We start from the raw sequence: 15,333 nt of genomic DNA on the forward strand, positions 1-15,333 counted from the left end.
AAGTACCCGCTAGGAAACGTACATAGTCCAAGTGCCCGCTAGGTAACGTACATAGTCCAAGTGCCCGCTAGGTAACGTAGATAGTCCAAGTGCCCGCTAGGGATGTACATAGTCCAAGTGCCTGCTAGGTAACCTAGATAGTCCAAGTGCCCACTAGTTAACCTACATAGTACAGGTTCCCCCTGGGTAACCTAGATAGTCCAAGGGCCCGCTAGGTAACCTACATTGTCCTAGTGCCCCCTAGTTAACCTACATTCTCCAAGTGCCCGATAGGGAACCTACTAGTCCAAGTGCCCGTTAGGTAACCTAGATAGTCCAAATGCCCGCTAGGGAACCCACATAGTCCAAGTGCCCCCTAGGGAACTTATATAGTCCAAGGGCCCGCTAGGGAACCTACATAGTCCAAGTGCCCGTTAGTTAACCTGGATAGTCCAAGTGCCCGCTAGGTAACCTAGATAGTTCAACAGTCCGGTAGGTAACCTACATACTCCAAGTACCCGCTAGGTAACGTAGATAGTTCAAGTGAATGCTAGGTAACCTAGATAGTCCTAGTGCCCGCTAGGTAACCTACAAAGTCTAAGTGCCTGCTAGGTAATCTATATAATCCAAATGACTGCTAGGGAGCCTACATAGTCCAAATGGCCGCTAGGTAACCTAGATAGTCTAAGGGCCCTCTAGGTAACCTACATAGTCCTAGTGCCCCCTAGTTAACCTACATTTTTCCAAGTGCCCGATAAGGAACCTACATAGTCCAAGTGCCCGCTAGGTACCCTACATAGTCCAAATGCCCTCTAGTTAACCTACATAGTCCAAGTGCCCGATAGGGAACCTAAATAATCCAAGTGCCTGCTAGGGAACCTACATAGTCCAAGTGCCCGTTAAGTAACCTAGATAGTAAAAATGCTCGCCAGGAAACCCACATAGTCCAAGTGCCCGCTAGGGAACTTACATAGTCCAAGTGCCCGTTAGTTAACCTCGATAGTCCAAGTGCCCGCTTGGTAACCTAGATAGTCCAACAGCCCGCTAGGTAACCTACATACTCCAAGATCCCGCTAGGTAACATAGATAGTTCAAGTGCCAGCTTGGCAACCTAGATAGTCCAAGTGCCCGCTAGGTAACCTGCAGAGTCTAAGTGCCCGCTAGGAAACCTGCATTGTACAAGTGCCCGCTAATTAACCTAGATAGTCCAATTGCCCGCTATTTAACCTGGATAGTCCAAGTGCCCGCTAGTTAACCTTGATCATCCAAGTGCCCGCTAGTTAACCTACATAGTCCAAGTGCCTGCTAGGGAACCTACATTGTCCAAGTGCCCGCAGAGGAACCTACATAGTCCAAGTGCCCGTTAGGGAACCTAGATAGTCCAAGTGCCCTTAGGGAACCTATATAGTCCAAGTGCCCGCTAGGGAACCTACATAGTCAAAGTGCCCGCTAGGGAACCTGCATTGTGCAAGTGCCCGCTTGTTAACCTAGATAGTCCAAGTGCCCGCTAGTTAACCTACATAGTCCCAGAACCTGCTAGTTAACCTAGATAGTCCAAGTGCCCGCTAGTTAACCTACATAGTCCAAGGGCCCGCTAGTTAACCTAGATATTCCAAGTGCCCGCTAGTTAACCTAGATCGTCCAAGTGTACGCTAGTTAACCTACATAGTCCATGTTCCCGTTAGGTAACCTAGATAGTACAAGTGCCCGCAAGGCAACCTACATAGTCCAAGTGCCCGCTAGGTAACCTAGATATTCTAAGTTCCTGTTAGCTAACTTAGACAATCCAAGTGCCCTCTAGGTAACCTACATAGTCCAAGTGCCCTTTCGTTAACCTAGATAGTCCAAATGCCCGCTAGGTAACCTACATAGTCCAAGTTCCCGCTAGGTAACATAGATAGTCCAAGTGCCCATTACCTACCCTAGATAATCCAATTTCCCGCTATGCAATATATATAGTCCAAGTGCCCATTCGTTAACCTAGAAGTCGAAGTGCCCGCTAGGTAACCTACATAGTCCAAATGCCAGTTCGGTAACCTAGATATTCCAAGTGCCCGCTAATTAACCTACATAGTCCAAGTGCCCGCTAGGTAACCTAGATAGTGCAAGTGCCCGCTAGGTAACCTACATAGTCCAAGTGCCCGCTAGTTAACTTAGATAGTCCAAGGTCCCGCTAGTTAACCTAGATAGATCAAGTGCCCTCCAGGGATCCTATCTAGTCCAAGTACCCGCTAGAAAACGTACATAGTCCAAGTGCCCACTAGGTAACGTAGATATTCCAAGTGCCCGCTAAGGAACGTACATACTCCAAGTGCCCGCTAGGTAACCTAGATAGTCCAAGTGCCCGCTAGTTAACCTACATATTCCAAGTGCCTGCTAGGTAACCTAGATATCCCAAGTGCCCACTAGTTAACCTACATAGTGCAGGTTCCCCCTAGGTAACCTAGATAGTCCAAGGGCCCGCTAGGTAACCTACATTGTCCTAGTGCCCCCTAGTTAACCTACATTCTCCAAGTGCCCGATAGGGAACCTACATAGTCCAAGTGCCCGTTAGTTAACCTAGATAGTCCAAGTGCCCGCTAGGTAACCTAGATAGTCCAACAGCCCGGTAGGTAACCTACATACTCCAAGTACCCGCTAGGTAACGTAGATAGTTCAAGTGCCTGCTAGGTAGCCTAGATAGTCCAAGTGCCCGCTAGGTAACCTACAGAGTCTAAGTTCCCGCTAGGTAATCTATATAGTCCAAATGACCGCTAGGGAGCCTACATAGTCCAAGTGCTCGCTAGGTAACCTAGATAGTCTAAGGGCCCGCTAGGTAACCTACATAGTCCTAGTGCCCCCTAGTTAACCTACATTCTCCAAGTGCCCGATAGGGAACCTACATATTCCAAGTGCCCGTTAGTTAACCTAGATAGTCCAAGTGCCCGCTAGGTAACCTAGATAGTCCAACAGCCCGGTAGGTAACCTACATACTCCAAGTACCCGCTAGGTAACGTAGATAGTTCAAGTGCCTGCTAGGTAACCTAGATAGTCCAAGTGCCCGCTAGGTAACCTACAGAGTCTAAGTTCCCGCTAGGTAATCTATATAGTCCAAATGACCGCTAGGGAGCCTACATAGTCCAAGTGCTCGCTAGGTAACCTAGATAGTCTAAGGGCCCGCTAGGTAACCTACATAGTCCTAGTGTCCCCTAGTTAACCTACATTTTCCAAGTGCCCGAGAGGGAACCTACATAGTCCAAGTGCCTGTTGGGAACCTACGTAGTCCAAATGCCCTCTAGTTAACCTACATAGTCCAAGTGCCCGATAGGGAACCTACATAATCCAAGTGCCCGCTAGGGAACCTACATAGTCCAAGTGCCCGTTAGGTAACCTAGATAGTCCAAATGCCCGCCAGGAAACCCACATAGTCCAAGTGCCTGCTAGGTAACGTACATAGTCCAAGTGCCCGCTAGGTAACGTAGATAGTCCACGTGCCCGCTAGTTAACCTACATAGTCCAAGGGCCCTCTACTTAACCGAGATAGTCCAAGTGCCCGCTAGAGGACGTACATAGTCCAAGTGCCCGCTAGGTAACCTAGATAGTTCAAGTGCCTGCTAGGTAACCTAGATAGTCCAAGTGCCCGCTAGGTAACCTACAGAGTCTAAGTTCCCGCTAGGTAATCTATATAGTCCAAATGACCGCTAGGGAGCCTACATAGTCCAAGTGCTCGCTAGGTAACCTAGATAGTCTAAGGGCCCGCTAGGTAACCTACATAGTCCTAATGTCCCCTAGTTAACCTACATTTTCCAAGTGCCCGAGAGGGAACCTACATAGTCCAAGTGCCTGCTAGGTAACCTACGTAGTCCAAATGCCCTCTAGTTAACCTACATAGTCCAAGTGCCCGATAGGGAACCTACATAATCCAAGTGCCCGCTAGGGAACCTACATAGTCCAAGTGCCCGTTAGGTAACCTAGATAGTCCAAATGCCCGCCAGGAAACCCACATAGTCCAAGTGCCTGCTAGGTAACGTACATAGTCCAAGTGCCCGCTAGGTAACGTAGATAGTCCACGTGCCCGCTAGTTAACCTACATAGTCCAAGGGCCCTCTAGTTAACCTAAATAGTCCAAGTGCCCGCTAGAGGACGTACATAGTCCAAGTGCCCGCTAGGTAACCTAGATAGTCCAAGTGCCCGCTAGGTAACCTAAATAATCCAAATGCCCGCTAGGGAAACTACATAGTCCAAGTGCCCGCTAGTTAACCTAGATAGTCCAAGTGCCCGCTAGGGAATCTACATAGTCGAAGGGCCCGCTAGTTAACGTAGATAGTCCAAGTGCCGCTAGTTAATCTACATAGTTCAAGGGCCCGCTAGTTAACCTACATAGTCCAACTACCCGCTAGTTAACCTAGATTGTCCAAGTCCGCTAGTTAACCTACATAGTACAAGTGCCCGCTAGGGAACCAATATAGTCCAAATGCCCGCTAGGGGCCCTAATAGTCCATTTGCCCGCTAGTTAACCTAGATAGTCCAAGTGCTCGCTAGTTAACCTAGATAGACCAAGTGCCCGCTAGGGAACCTATCTAGTCCAAGTACCCGCTAGGAAACGTACATAGTCCAAGTGCCCGCTAGGTAACGTACATAGTCCAAGTGCCCGCTAGGTAACGTAGATAGTCCAAGTGCCCGCTAGGGAACGTACATAGTCCAAGTGCCTGCTAGGTAACCTAGATAGTCCAAGTGCCCACTAGTTAATCTACATAGTACAGGTTCCCCTAGGTAACCTAGATAGTCCAAGGGCCCGCTAGGTAACCTACATTGTCCTAGTGCCCGCTAGGTAAACTAGATAATCCTAGTGCCCGCTAAGGAACCTACATAGTCCAAGTGCACGCTACTTAACCCAGATAGTCCAAGTGCCCACTAGTTAACCTAGATAGTCCAAGTGCCCCTAGGTAACCTACATAGTGCAAGTGTCCCCTAGTTAACCTACATATTCCAAGTGCCCGCTAGTTAACATAGATAGTCCAAGTGCCCGCTAGGGAACATACATGGTCCAAGTGCCCGCTAGGTAACCTAGATAGTGCAAGTGCACGGTAGTTAACCTACATAGTCCAAGTGCCCGCTAGTTAACCTTGATAGTCCAAGTGCCTTCTAGTTAACTTAAATAGTCCAAGTGCCCGCTAGGTAACCTACATAGTCCAAATGCCCAATAGGTAACCTAAATTATCCAAATGCCTGCTAGGGAAACTACATAGTCCAAGTGGCCGCTAGTTAACCTAGATAGTCCAAGTGCCCGCTAGTAAACCTAGATAGTCCAAGGGCCCGCTAGTTAATCTAGAGAGTCCAAGTGCCCGCTAGTTAACCTACATAGTTAAAGGGCCCTCTAGTTAACCAAGATAGTCCAAGTGCCCGCTAGGGGACGTACATAGTCCAAATGCCCGCTAGGTAACCTAGATAGTCCAAGTGCCCGCTAGGTAACCTACATAGTCCAAGTGCCCACTAGGTAACCTAAATAATACAAATGCCCACTAGGGAAACTACATAGTCCAAGTGCCCGCTAGTTAACCTAGATAGTCTAATTTCTCGATAGTTAACCTACATAGTCCAAGGTCACATAGTTAATCTAGATATTCCAAGTGCCAGCTAGTTAACCTACATAGTCCCAGAACCTGCTAGTTAACCTAGATAGTCCAAGTGCCCGCTAGTTAACCTACATAGTCCAAGGGCCCGCTAGTTAACCTAGATATTCCAAGTGCCCGTTGGTTAACCTAGATCGTCCAAGTGTACGCTAGTTAACCTACATAGTCCATGTCCCCGTTAGGTAACCTATATAGTACAAGTGCCCGCAAGGTAACCTACATAGTCCAAGTGCCCGCTAGGTAACCTAGATATTCCAAGTTCCTGTTAGCTAACCTAGACAATCCAAGTGCCCTCTAGGTAACCTACATAGTCCAGTGCCCTTTCGTTAACCGAGATAGTCCAAGCGCCCGCTAGTTAACCTACATAGTCCAAGTTCCCGCTAGGTAACATAGATAGTCCAAGTGCCCATTACCTAACCTAGATAATCCAATTGCTCGCTATGCAACATATATAGTCCAAGTGCCCATTCGTTAACCTAGAATTCGAAGTGCCCGCTAGGTAACCTACATAGTCCAAATGCCCGTTCGGTAACCTAGATAGTCCAAGTGCCCGCTAATTAACCTACATAGTCCAATTGCCCGATAGGTAACCTAGATAGTGCAAGTGCCCGCTAGGTAACCTACATAGTCCAAGTGCCCGCTAGTTAACCTAGATAGTCCATGTGCCCGTTTGTTAACCTAGATAGTCCAAGTGCCCGCTAGGTAACCTAGAGAGTCCAATTGCCTGCTAGGTAAGTTACATAGTCCAAATGCCCGTTCGTTAACCTACATAGTCCAAGGGCCCACTATTTAACCTAGATCGTCCAAGTGTCTTTGGTTAACCTACATAGTCCAAGTGCCCGCAAGGTAACCTATAAAGTCCAAGTTCCAGCTATGTAACCTAGATAGTCCAATGGCCCGCTAGTTAACCTACATAGTCCAAGTGCCCGCTAGGTAAACTAGATAATCCTAGTGCCCGCTAAGGAACCTACACAGTCCAAGTGCACGCTAGTTAACCCAGATAGTGCAAGTGCCCGCTAGTTAACCTAGATAGTCCAAGTGCCTCTAGGTAACCTACATAGTGCAAGTGTCCCCTAGTTAACCTACATATTCCAAGTGCCCGCTAGTTAACATAGATAGTCCAAGTGCCCGCTAGGGAACATACATGGTCCAAGTGCCCGCTAGGTAACGTAGATAGTGCAAGTGCACGGTAGTTAACCTACATAGTCCAAGTGCCCGCTAGTTAACCTTGATAGTCCAAGTGCCTTCTAGTTAACTTAAATAGTCCAAGTGCCCGCTAGGTAACCTACATAGTCCAAGTGCCCAATAGGTAACCTAAATTATCCAAATGCCTGCTAGGGAAACTACATAGTCCAAGTGGCCGCTAGTTAACCTAGATAGTCCAAGTGCCCGCTAGTAAACCTAGATAGTCCAAGGGCCCGCTAGTTAATCTAGAGAGTCCAAGTGCCCGCTAGTTAACCTACATAGTTAAACGGCCCTCTAGTTAACCTAGATAGTCCAAGTGCCCGCTAGGGGACGTACATAGTCCAAATGCCCGCTAGGTAACCTAGATAGTCCAAGTGCCCGCTAGGTAACCTACATAGTCCAAGTGCCCACTAGGTAACCTAAATCATACAAATGCCCGCTAGGGAAACTACGTAGTCCAAGTGCCCGCTAGTTAACCTAGATAGTCCAAGTGCCCGCTAGGGAACTTACATAGTCCAAGGGCCCAGTAGTTAACGTAGATAGTCCAAGTGCCGCTAGTTAATCTACATAGTTCAAGGGCCCACTAGTTAACCTACCTAGTCCAACTACCCGCTAGTTAACCTAGATTGTCCAAGGCCGCTAGTTAACCTACATAGTACAAGTGCCCGCTAGGGAACCAATATAGTCCAAATGCCCGCTAGGGGCCCTAATAGTCCATATGCCCGCTAGTTAACCTAGATAGTCCAAGTGCTCGCTAGTTAACCTAGATAGACCAAGTGCCCGCTAGGGAACCTATCTAGTCCAAGTACCCGCTAGTAAACGTACATAGTCCAAGTGCCCGCTAGGTAACGTACATAGTCCAAGTGTCCGCTAGGTAACGTAGATAGTCCAAGTGCCCGCTAGGGAACGTACATAGTCCAAGTGCCTGCTAGGTAACCTAGATAGTCCAAGGGCCCGCTAGGTAACCTACATTGTCCTAGTGCCCCCTAGTTAATCTACATTCTCCAAGTACCCGATAGGGAACCTACATTGTCGTAGTGCCCGTTAGGTAACCTAGATAGTCCAAATGCCCGCTAGGGAACCCACATAGTCCAAGTGCCCGCTAGGGAACTTATATAGTCCAAGGGCCCGCTAGGGAACCTATATAGTTCAAGTGCCCGTTAGTTAACCTAGATAGTCCAAGTGCCCGCTAGGTAACCTAGATAGTTCAACAGCCCGGTAGGTAACCTACATACTCCAAGTACCCGCTAGGTAACGTAGATAGTTCAAGTGCCTGCTAGGTAACCTAGATAGTCCTAGTGCCCGCTAGGTAACCTACAAAGACTAAGTGCCCGCTAGGTAATCTATATAGTCCAAATGACCGCTAGGGAGCCTACATAGTCCAAATGCCCGCTAGGTAACCTAGATAGTCTAAGGGCCCTCTAGGTAACCTACATAGTCCTAGTGCCTCCTAGTTAACCTACCTTTTCCAAGTGCCCGATAAGGAACCTACATAGTCCAAGTGCCCGCTAGGTACCCTACATAATCCAAATGCCCGCTAGGTAACCTAGATAGTCCAAGTGCCCGATAGGGAACCTACATAATCCAAGTGCCCGCTAGGGAACCTACATAGTCCAAGTGCCCATTAAGTAACCTAGATAGTCCAAATGCCCGCCAGGAAAACCACATATTCCAAGTGCCCGCTAGGGAACTTACATAGTCCAAGGGCCTGAGAGGGAACCTACATAGTCAAAGTGCCCGTTAGTTAACCTAGATAGTCCAAGTGCCCGCTTGGTAACCTAGATAGTCCAACAGCCCGCTAGGTAACCTACATACTCCAAGAACCCGCTAGGTAACATATATAGTTCAAGTTCCAGCTAGGTAACCTAGACAGTCCAAGTGCCCGCTAGGTAACCTACAGAGTCTAAGTGCCCGCTGGGTTATCTATATAGTCCAAATGCCCGCTGGGGAACCTACATAGTCCAAGTGCCCGCTTGGTAACCTAGATAATCCAAGTGCCCGCTAGTTAACCTAGATCGTCCAAGTGACCACTAGTTTACCTACATAGTCAATGGGTCCGCTAGTTAACCTACATAGTGCAAGAGCCCGCTAGTTAACCTAGATAGTGCAAGTGTCCGCTAGTTACCCTACGTAGTCCAAGTGCCAGTTAGCTAACCTAGATAGTCCAAGGGCCTTCTAGTTACCCTACATAGTCCAAGTGTCCGCTACGTAACCTACATAGTGCAAGTGTCCGCTAGTTAACCTACATAGTCCAAGTGCCCGCTAGTTAATCTAGATAGTCCAAGTGCCCGCTAGGTAACCTAGATAGGCCAAGGGCCCGCTAGTTAACCTACATAGTCCAAGTGCCCGGTAGTTAACTTACATAGTTCAAGTGTCCGTAGGGAACATTCATAGTCCAAGTGCCCGCTAGGGAACCTACATAGTCCAAGTGCCCGCTAGGGATCCTACGTAGTCCAAGTGCCCGCTAGGGAATCTACATAGTCCAAGGGCCCGCTAGTTATCGTAGATAGTCCAAGTGCTGCTAGTTAATCTACATAGTCCAAGGGCCCGCTAGTTAACCTACATAGTCCAAGTGCCCGATAGGGAACCTACATAGTCAAAGTGCCTGCTAGGGAACCTACATAGTTCAAGTGCCCGCTCTGGAACATACATAGTCCAAGTGCCCGCTAGGGAATCTACATAGTCCAAGGGCCCGTTAGTTAACATAGATAGTCCAAGTGCCGCTAGTTAATCTACATAATCCAAGGGCCCGCTAGTTAACCTACATAGTCCAAGTACCCGCTAGTTAACCTAGATCGTTCAAGGGCCCGCGAGTTAACCTACATCGTCCAAGGGCCCGCTAGTTAACCTAGATAGTCCAAGTGCCCGCTAGTTAACCTACATAGTCCAAGTGCCCGCTAGGTAACCTAGACATTTCAAGTGACCACTACGTTACCTACATAGTCCAAGTGCCCTCTAGGTAACCAATATAGTCCAAATGCCCGCTAGGGGCCCTAGTAGTCCATATGCCCGCTAGTTAACCTAGATAGTCCAAGTGCTCGCTAGTTAACGTAGATAGACCAAGTGCCCACTAGGGAACCTATCTAGTCCAAGTACCCGCTAGGAAACGTACATAGTCCAAGTGCCCGCTAGGTAACGTACATAGTCCAAGTGCCCACTAGGTAACGTAGATAGTCCACGTGCCCGCTAGAGAACGTACATAGTCCAAGTGCCTGCTAGGTAACCTAGATAGTCCAAGTGCCCACTAGTTAACCTACATAGTACAGGTTCCCCCTAGGTAACCTAGATAGTCCAAGGGCCCGCTAGGTAACCTACATTGTCCTAGTGCCCCCTAGTTAACCTACATTCTCCAAGTGCCCGATAGGGAACCTACATAGTCCAAGTGCCCGTTAGGTAACCTAGATAGTCCAAATGCGCGCTAGGTAACCTAGATAGTCCAAGTGCCCCCTAGGGAACTTATATAGTCCAAGGGCCCGCTAGGGAACCTACATAGTCCAAGTGCCCGTTAGTTAACCTGGATAGTCCAAGTGCCCGCTAGGTAACCTAGATAGTTCAACAGTCCGGTAGGTAACCTACATACTCCAAGTACCTGCTAGTTAACGTAGATAGTTCAATTGAATGCTAGGTAACCTAGATAGTCCTAGTGCCCGCTAGGTAACCTACAAAGTCTAAGTGCCCGCTAGGTAATCTATATAATCCAAATGACCGCTAGGGAGCCTACATAGTCCAAATGACCGCTAGGTAACCTAGATAATCTAAGGGCCATCTAGGTAACCTACATAGTCCTAGTGCCCCCTAGTTAACCTACATTTTTCCAAGTGCCCGATAAGGAACCTACATAGTCTAAGTGCCCGCTAGGTACCCTAAGTAGTCCAAATGCCCTCTAGTTAACCTACATAGTCCAAGTGCCCGATAGGGAACCTAAATAATCCAAGTGCCCATTAGGGAACCTACATAGTCCAAGTGCCCGTTAAGTAACCTAGATAGTCCAAATGCCCACCAGGAAACCCACATAGTCCAAGTGCCCATAGGGAACTTACATAGTCCAAGTGCCCGTTAGTTAACCTCGATAGTCCAAGTGCCCGCTTGGTAACCTAGATAGTCCAACAGCCCGTAGGTAACCTACATATTCCAAGAACCCGCTAGGTAACATAGATAGTTCAAGTGCCAGCTTGGCAACCTAGATAGTCCAAGTGCCCGCTAGGTAACCTACAGAGTCTAAGTGCCCGCTAGGGAACCTACATAGTCAAAGTGCCCGCTAGGGAACCTGCATTGTACAAGTGCCCGCTAATTAACCTAGATAGTCCAATTGCCCGCTACTTAACCTAGATAGTCCAAGTGCCCGCTAGTTAACCTTGATCATCCAAGTGCCCGCTAGTTAACCTACATAGTCCAAGTGCCTGCTAGGGAACCTACATTGTCCAAGTGCCCGCAGAGGAACCTACATAGTCCAAGTGCCCGTTAGGGAACCTAGATAGTCCAAGTGCCCTTAGGGAACCTATATAGTCCAAGTGCCCGCTAGGGAACCTACATAGTCAAAGTGCCCGCTAGGGAACCTGCATTGTGCAAGTGCCCGCTTGTTAACCTAGATAGTCCAAGTGCATGCTAGTTAACCTAGATAGTCTAATTTCTCGATAGTTAACCTACATAGTCCAAGGTCAGCTAGTTAACCTAGATAGTCCAAGTGCCCGCTAGTTAACCTACATAGTCCAAGGGCCCGCTAGTTAACCTAGATATTCCAAGTGCCCGCTAGGTAACCTAGATCGTCCAAGTGTACGCTAGTTAACCTACATAGTCCATGTTCCCCCGTTAGGTAACCTAGATAGTACAAGTGCCCGCAAGGTAACCTACATAGTCCAAGTGCCCGCTAGGTAACCTAGATATTCCAAGTTCCTGTTAGCTAACCTAGACAATCCAAGTGCCCTCTAGGTAACCTACATAGTCCAAGTGCCCTTTCGTTAACCTAGATAGTCCAAGTGCCTGCTAGGTAACCTACATAGTCCAAGTTTCCGCTAGGTAACATAGATAGTCCAAGTGCCAATTACCTAACCTAGATAATCCAATTGCCCGCTATGCAACATATATAGTCCAAGTGCCCATTCGTTAACCTAGAAGTCGAAGTGCCCGCTAGGAAACCTACATAGTCCAAATGCCCGTTCGGTAACCTACATATTCCAAGTGCCCGCTAGGTAACCTAGATAGTGCAAGTAGCCGCTTGGTAACCTACATAGTCCAAGTGCCCGCTAGTTAACCTAGATAGTCCAAGTGCCCGTTTGTTAACTTAGATAGTCCAAGTGCCCACTAGGTAACCTAGAGAGTCCAATTGCCTGCTAGGTAAGTTACAGAGTCTAAATGCCCGTTCGTTAACCTACATAGTCCAAGGACCCACTATTTAACCTAGATCGTCCAAGTGTCTTTGATTAACCTACATAGTCCAAGTGCCCGCAAGGTAACCTATAAAGTCTAAGTTCCAGCTATGTAACCTAGATAGTCTAATGGCCCGCTAGTTAACCTACATAGTCCAAGTGCCCGCTAGGTAAACTAGATAATCCTAGTGCCCGCTAAGGAACCTACATAGTCCAAGTGCACGCTAGTTAACCCAGATAGTCCAAGTGCCCGCTAGTTAACCTAGATAGTCCAAGTGCCCCTAGGTAACCTACATAATGCAAGTGTCCCCTAGTTAACCTACATATTCCAAGTGCCCGCTAGTTAACATAGATAGTCCAAGTGCCCGCTAGGGAACATACATGGTCCAAGTGCCCGCTAGGTAACGTAGATAGTGCAAGTGCACGGTAGTTAACCTACATAGTCCAAGTGCCCGCTAGTTAACCTTGATAGTCCAAGTGCCTTCTAGTTAACTTAAATAGTCCAAGTGCCCGCTAGGTAACCTACATAGTCCAAGTGCCCACTAGGTAACCTAAATTATCCAAATGCCCGCTAGGGAAACTACATAGTCCAAGTGCCCGCTAGTTAACCTAGATAGTCCAAGTGCCCGCTAGTAAACCTAGATAGTCCAAGGGCCCGCTAGTTAATCTAGAGAGTCCAAGTGCCCGCTAGTTAACCTACATAGTCCAAGGGCCCTCTAGTTAACCTAGATAGTCCAAGTGCCCGCTATGGGACGTACATAGTCCAAGTGCCCGCTAGGTAACCTAGATAGTCCAAGTGCCCGCTAGGTAACCAACATAGTCCAAGTGCCCACTAGGTAACCTAAATAATCCAAATGCCCGCTAGGGAAACTACATAGTCCAAGTGCCCGCTAGTTAACCTAGATAGTCCAAGTGCCCGCTAGGGAATCTACATAGTCCAAGGGCCCAGTAGTTAACGTAGATAGTCCAAGTGCCGCTAGTTAATCTACATAGTTCAAGGGCCCGCTAGTTAACCTACATAGTCCAACTACCCGCTAGTTAACCTAGATTGTCCAAGTCCGCTAGTTAACCTACATAGTACAAGTGCCCGCTAGGGAACCAATATAGTCCAAATGCCCGCTAGGGGCCCTAATAGTCCATATGCCCGTTCGTTAACGTAGATAGGCCAAGTGCCTGCTAGGTAACCTAGACAGTCCACTTGCCCGCTAGGTTACTTACATAGTCCAAGTGCACGTTCATTAACCTAGATAGTCCAAGTGCCCGCTGGTAACCTACATAGTCCAAGGGCCCGCTAGGTAACCTTGATAGTCCAAGTGCCTTCTAGTTAACCTACATAGTCCAAGTGCCCACTAGGTAACCTACATAGTCCAAGTGCCCACTAGGTAACCTAAATAATCCAAATGGCCGCTAGGGAAACTACATAGTCCAAGTGCCCGCTAGTTAACCTAGATAGTCCAAGTGCCCGCTAAGCAACCTACATAGTCCAAGTGCCCATTCGTTAACCTAGAAGTCCAAGTGCCCGCTAGGTAACCTAGACAGTCCAAGTGCCCGCTAGGTTACCTGTATATTCCAAGTGCCCGTTCGTTAACTTAGATAGTCCAAGTGCCCACTAGGTAACCTATATAGTCCAAGTGCCTGCTAGGTAACCTAGATAGTCCAAGGGCCCGCTAGTTAACCTACATAGTCCATGGGCTCACTTGTTAACTTTGATAGTCCAAGTGCCCGCTAGTTAACCTAGATTGTCCAAGTGCCCGCTAGGGATCCTTCATAATCCAAGTGCCTTCTAGGTAACCTAGATAGTCCAAGTGCTCGCTAGTTAACCTAGATAGTCCTAGTGCCCGTTAGTTAACCTAGATAGTCCAATTGCCCACTAGGGGACGTACATAGTCCATGTGCCTGCTAGGAAACTTGGATAGTCCAAGTGCCCGCTTTTTAACCTACATAGTCAAATTTCCCGCTAGTTAACCTAAGTAGTACCAATGTCTGATAGGGATCCTACATAGTCCAAGTGCCCGCTAGGTTACCTAGACAGTCCTAGTGCCCGCTAGTTAACCTACATAGTACAAGTGCCCGATAGGGAACCTACATAATCCAAGTGCCCTATAGGGAACTTACATAATCCAAGTGCCCGCTAGGGAACCTACACAGTCCATGTGCCCGCTAGGCAACCTACATAGTCCAAGTGCCCGTTAGTTAACCTAGATAGTCAAAGTGCCTGCTAGTTAACCTAGATAGTCCAAGTGCCCGCTAGGTAACCTACATAGTCCAAGTTCCTGCTTGGTAAACTTAATAGTCCAAATGCCCGCTAGGGAAACTACATAGTCGAAGTGCCCGCGAGTTATCCTAGATACTCCAAGTGCCTGCTAGTAAACCTACATAATCCATGGGCCAGCTAGTTAACCTACATAGTGCAAGGGCCCGCTAGTTAACCTAGATCGTGCAAGTGTCCGCTAGTTAACTTACATAGTCCACGTGTCCGCTAGGTAACCAAGATAGTCCAAGTGCCCGCTAGGGATCCTTCATAATCCAAGTGCCTGCTAGGTAAGCTAGATAGTCCAAGTGCCCGATAGTTAACCTAGATAGTCCTAGTTCCCTTTAGTAAACCTAGATAGTCCAAGTGCCCGCTAGTTAACCTAGATAGTCCTAGTTCCCATTAGTTAACCTAGATCGTCCAAGTGCCCACTAGGGGACGTACAAAGTCCAAGTGGCCGCTAGTTAACCTACATAGTGCAAGGTCCACTAGTTAGCCTAGATAGTCCAAGTGCCCGCTAGTTAACCTACATAGTACAAGGGCCCGCTAGTTGACCTAGATAGTCCAAGTTCCCGCTAGTTAACCTAGATAGTCAAAATGCCCGCTAGTTAACCTAAGTAGTACAAATGCCTGATAGGCATCCTACCTAGTCCAAGTGCCCGCTAGTTAACCTACATAATCCAAGTGCCCGCTAGGTAACCTAGACAGTCCAAGTGACCATTATGTTACCTACATAGTCCAAGTGCCCGCTGGGTAACCTAGATAGTCCAAGTGCCCGCTAGTTAACCTACATAGTCCAAGTGCCTGCTAGGTAAACTACATACTCCAAGTGCCCACTAGGTAACCTAGACAGCCCAATTGCCCGCTAGTTATCCTAGACAGTGCAAGTACCCTATAGGGAACCTACATAGTCCAAGTGCACGCTGGGAACCTACATAGT

The sequence above is a fragment of the Tenrec ecaudatus genome, assembly GCF_050624435.1.
Source record: "Tenrec ecaudatus isolate mTenEca1 chromosome 10 unlocalized genomic scaffold, mTenEca1.hap1 SUPER_10_unloc_1, whole genome shotgun sequence".
Taxonomy (NCBI): Eukaryota; Metazoa; Chordata; class Mammalia; order Afrosoricida; family Tenrecidae; genus Tenrec; species Tenrec ecaudatus.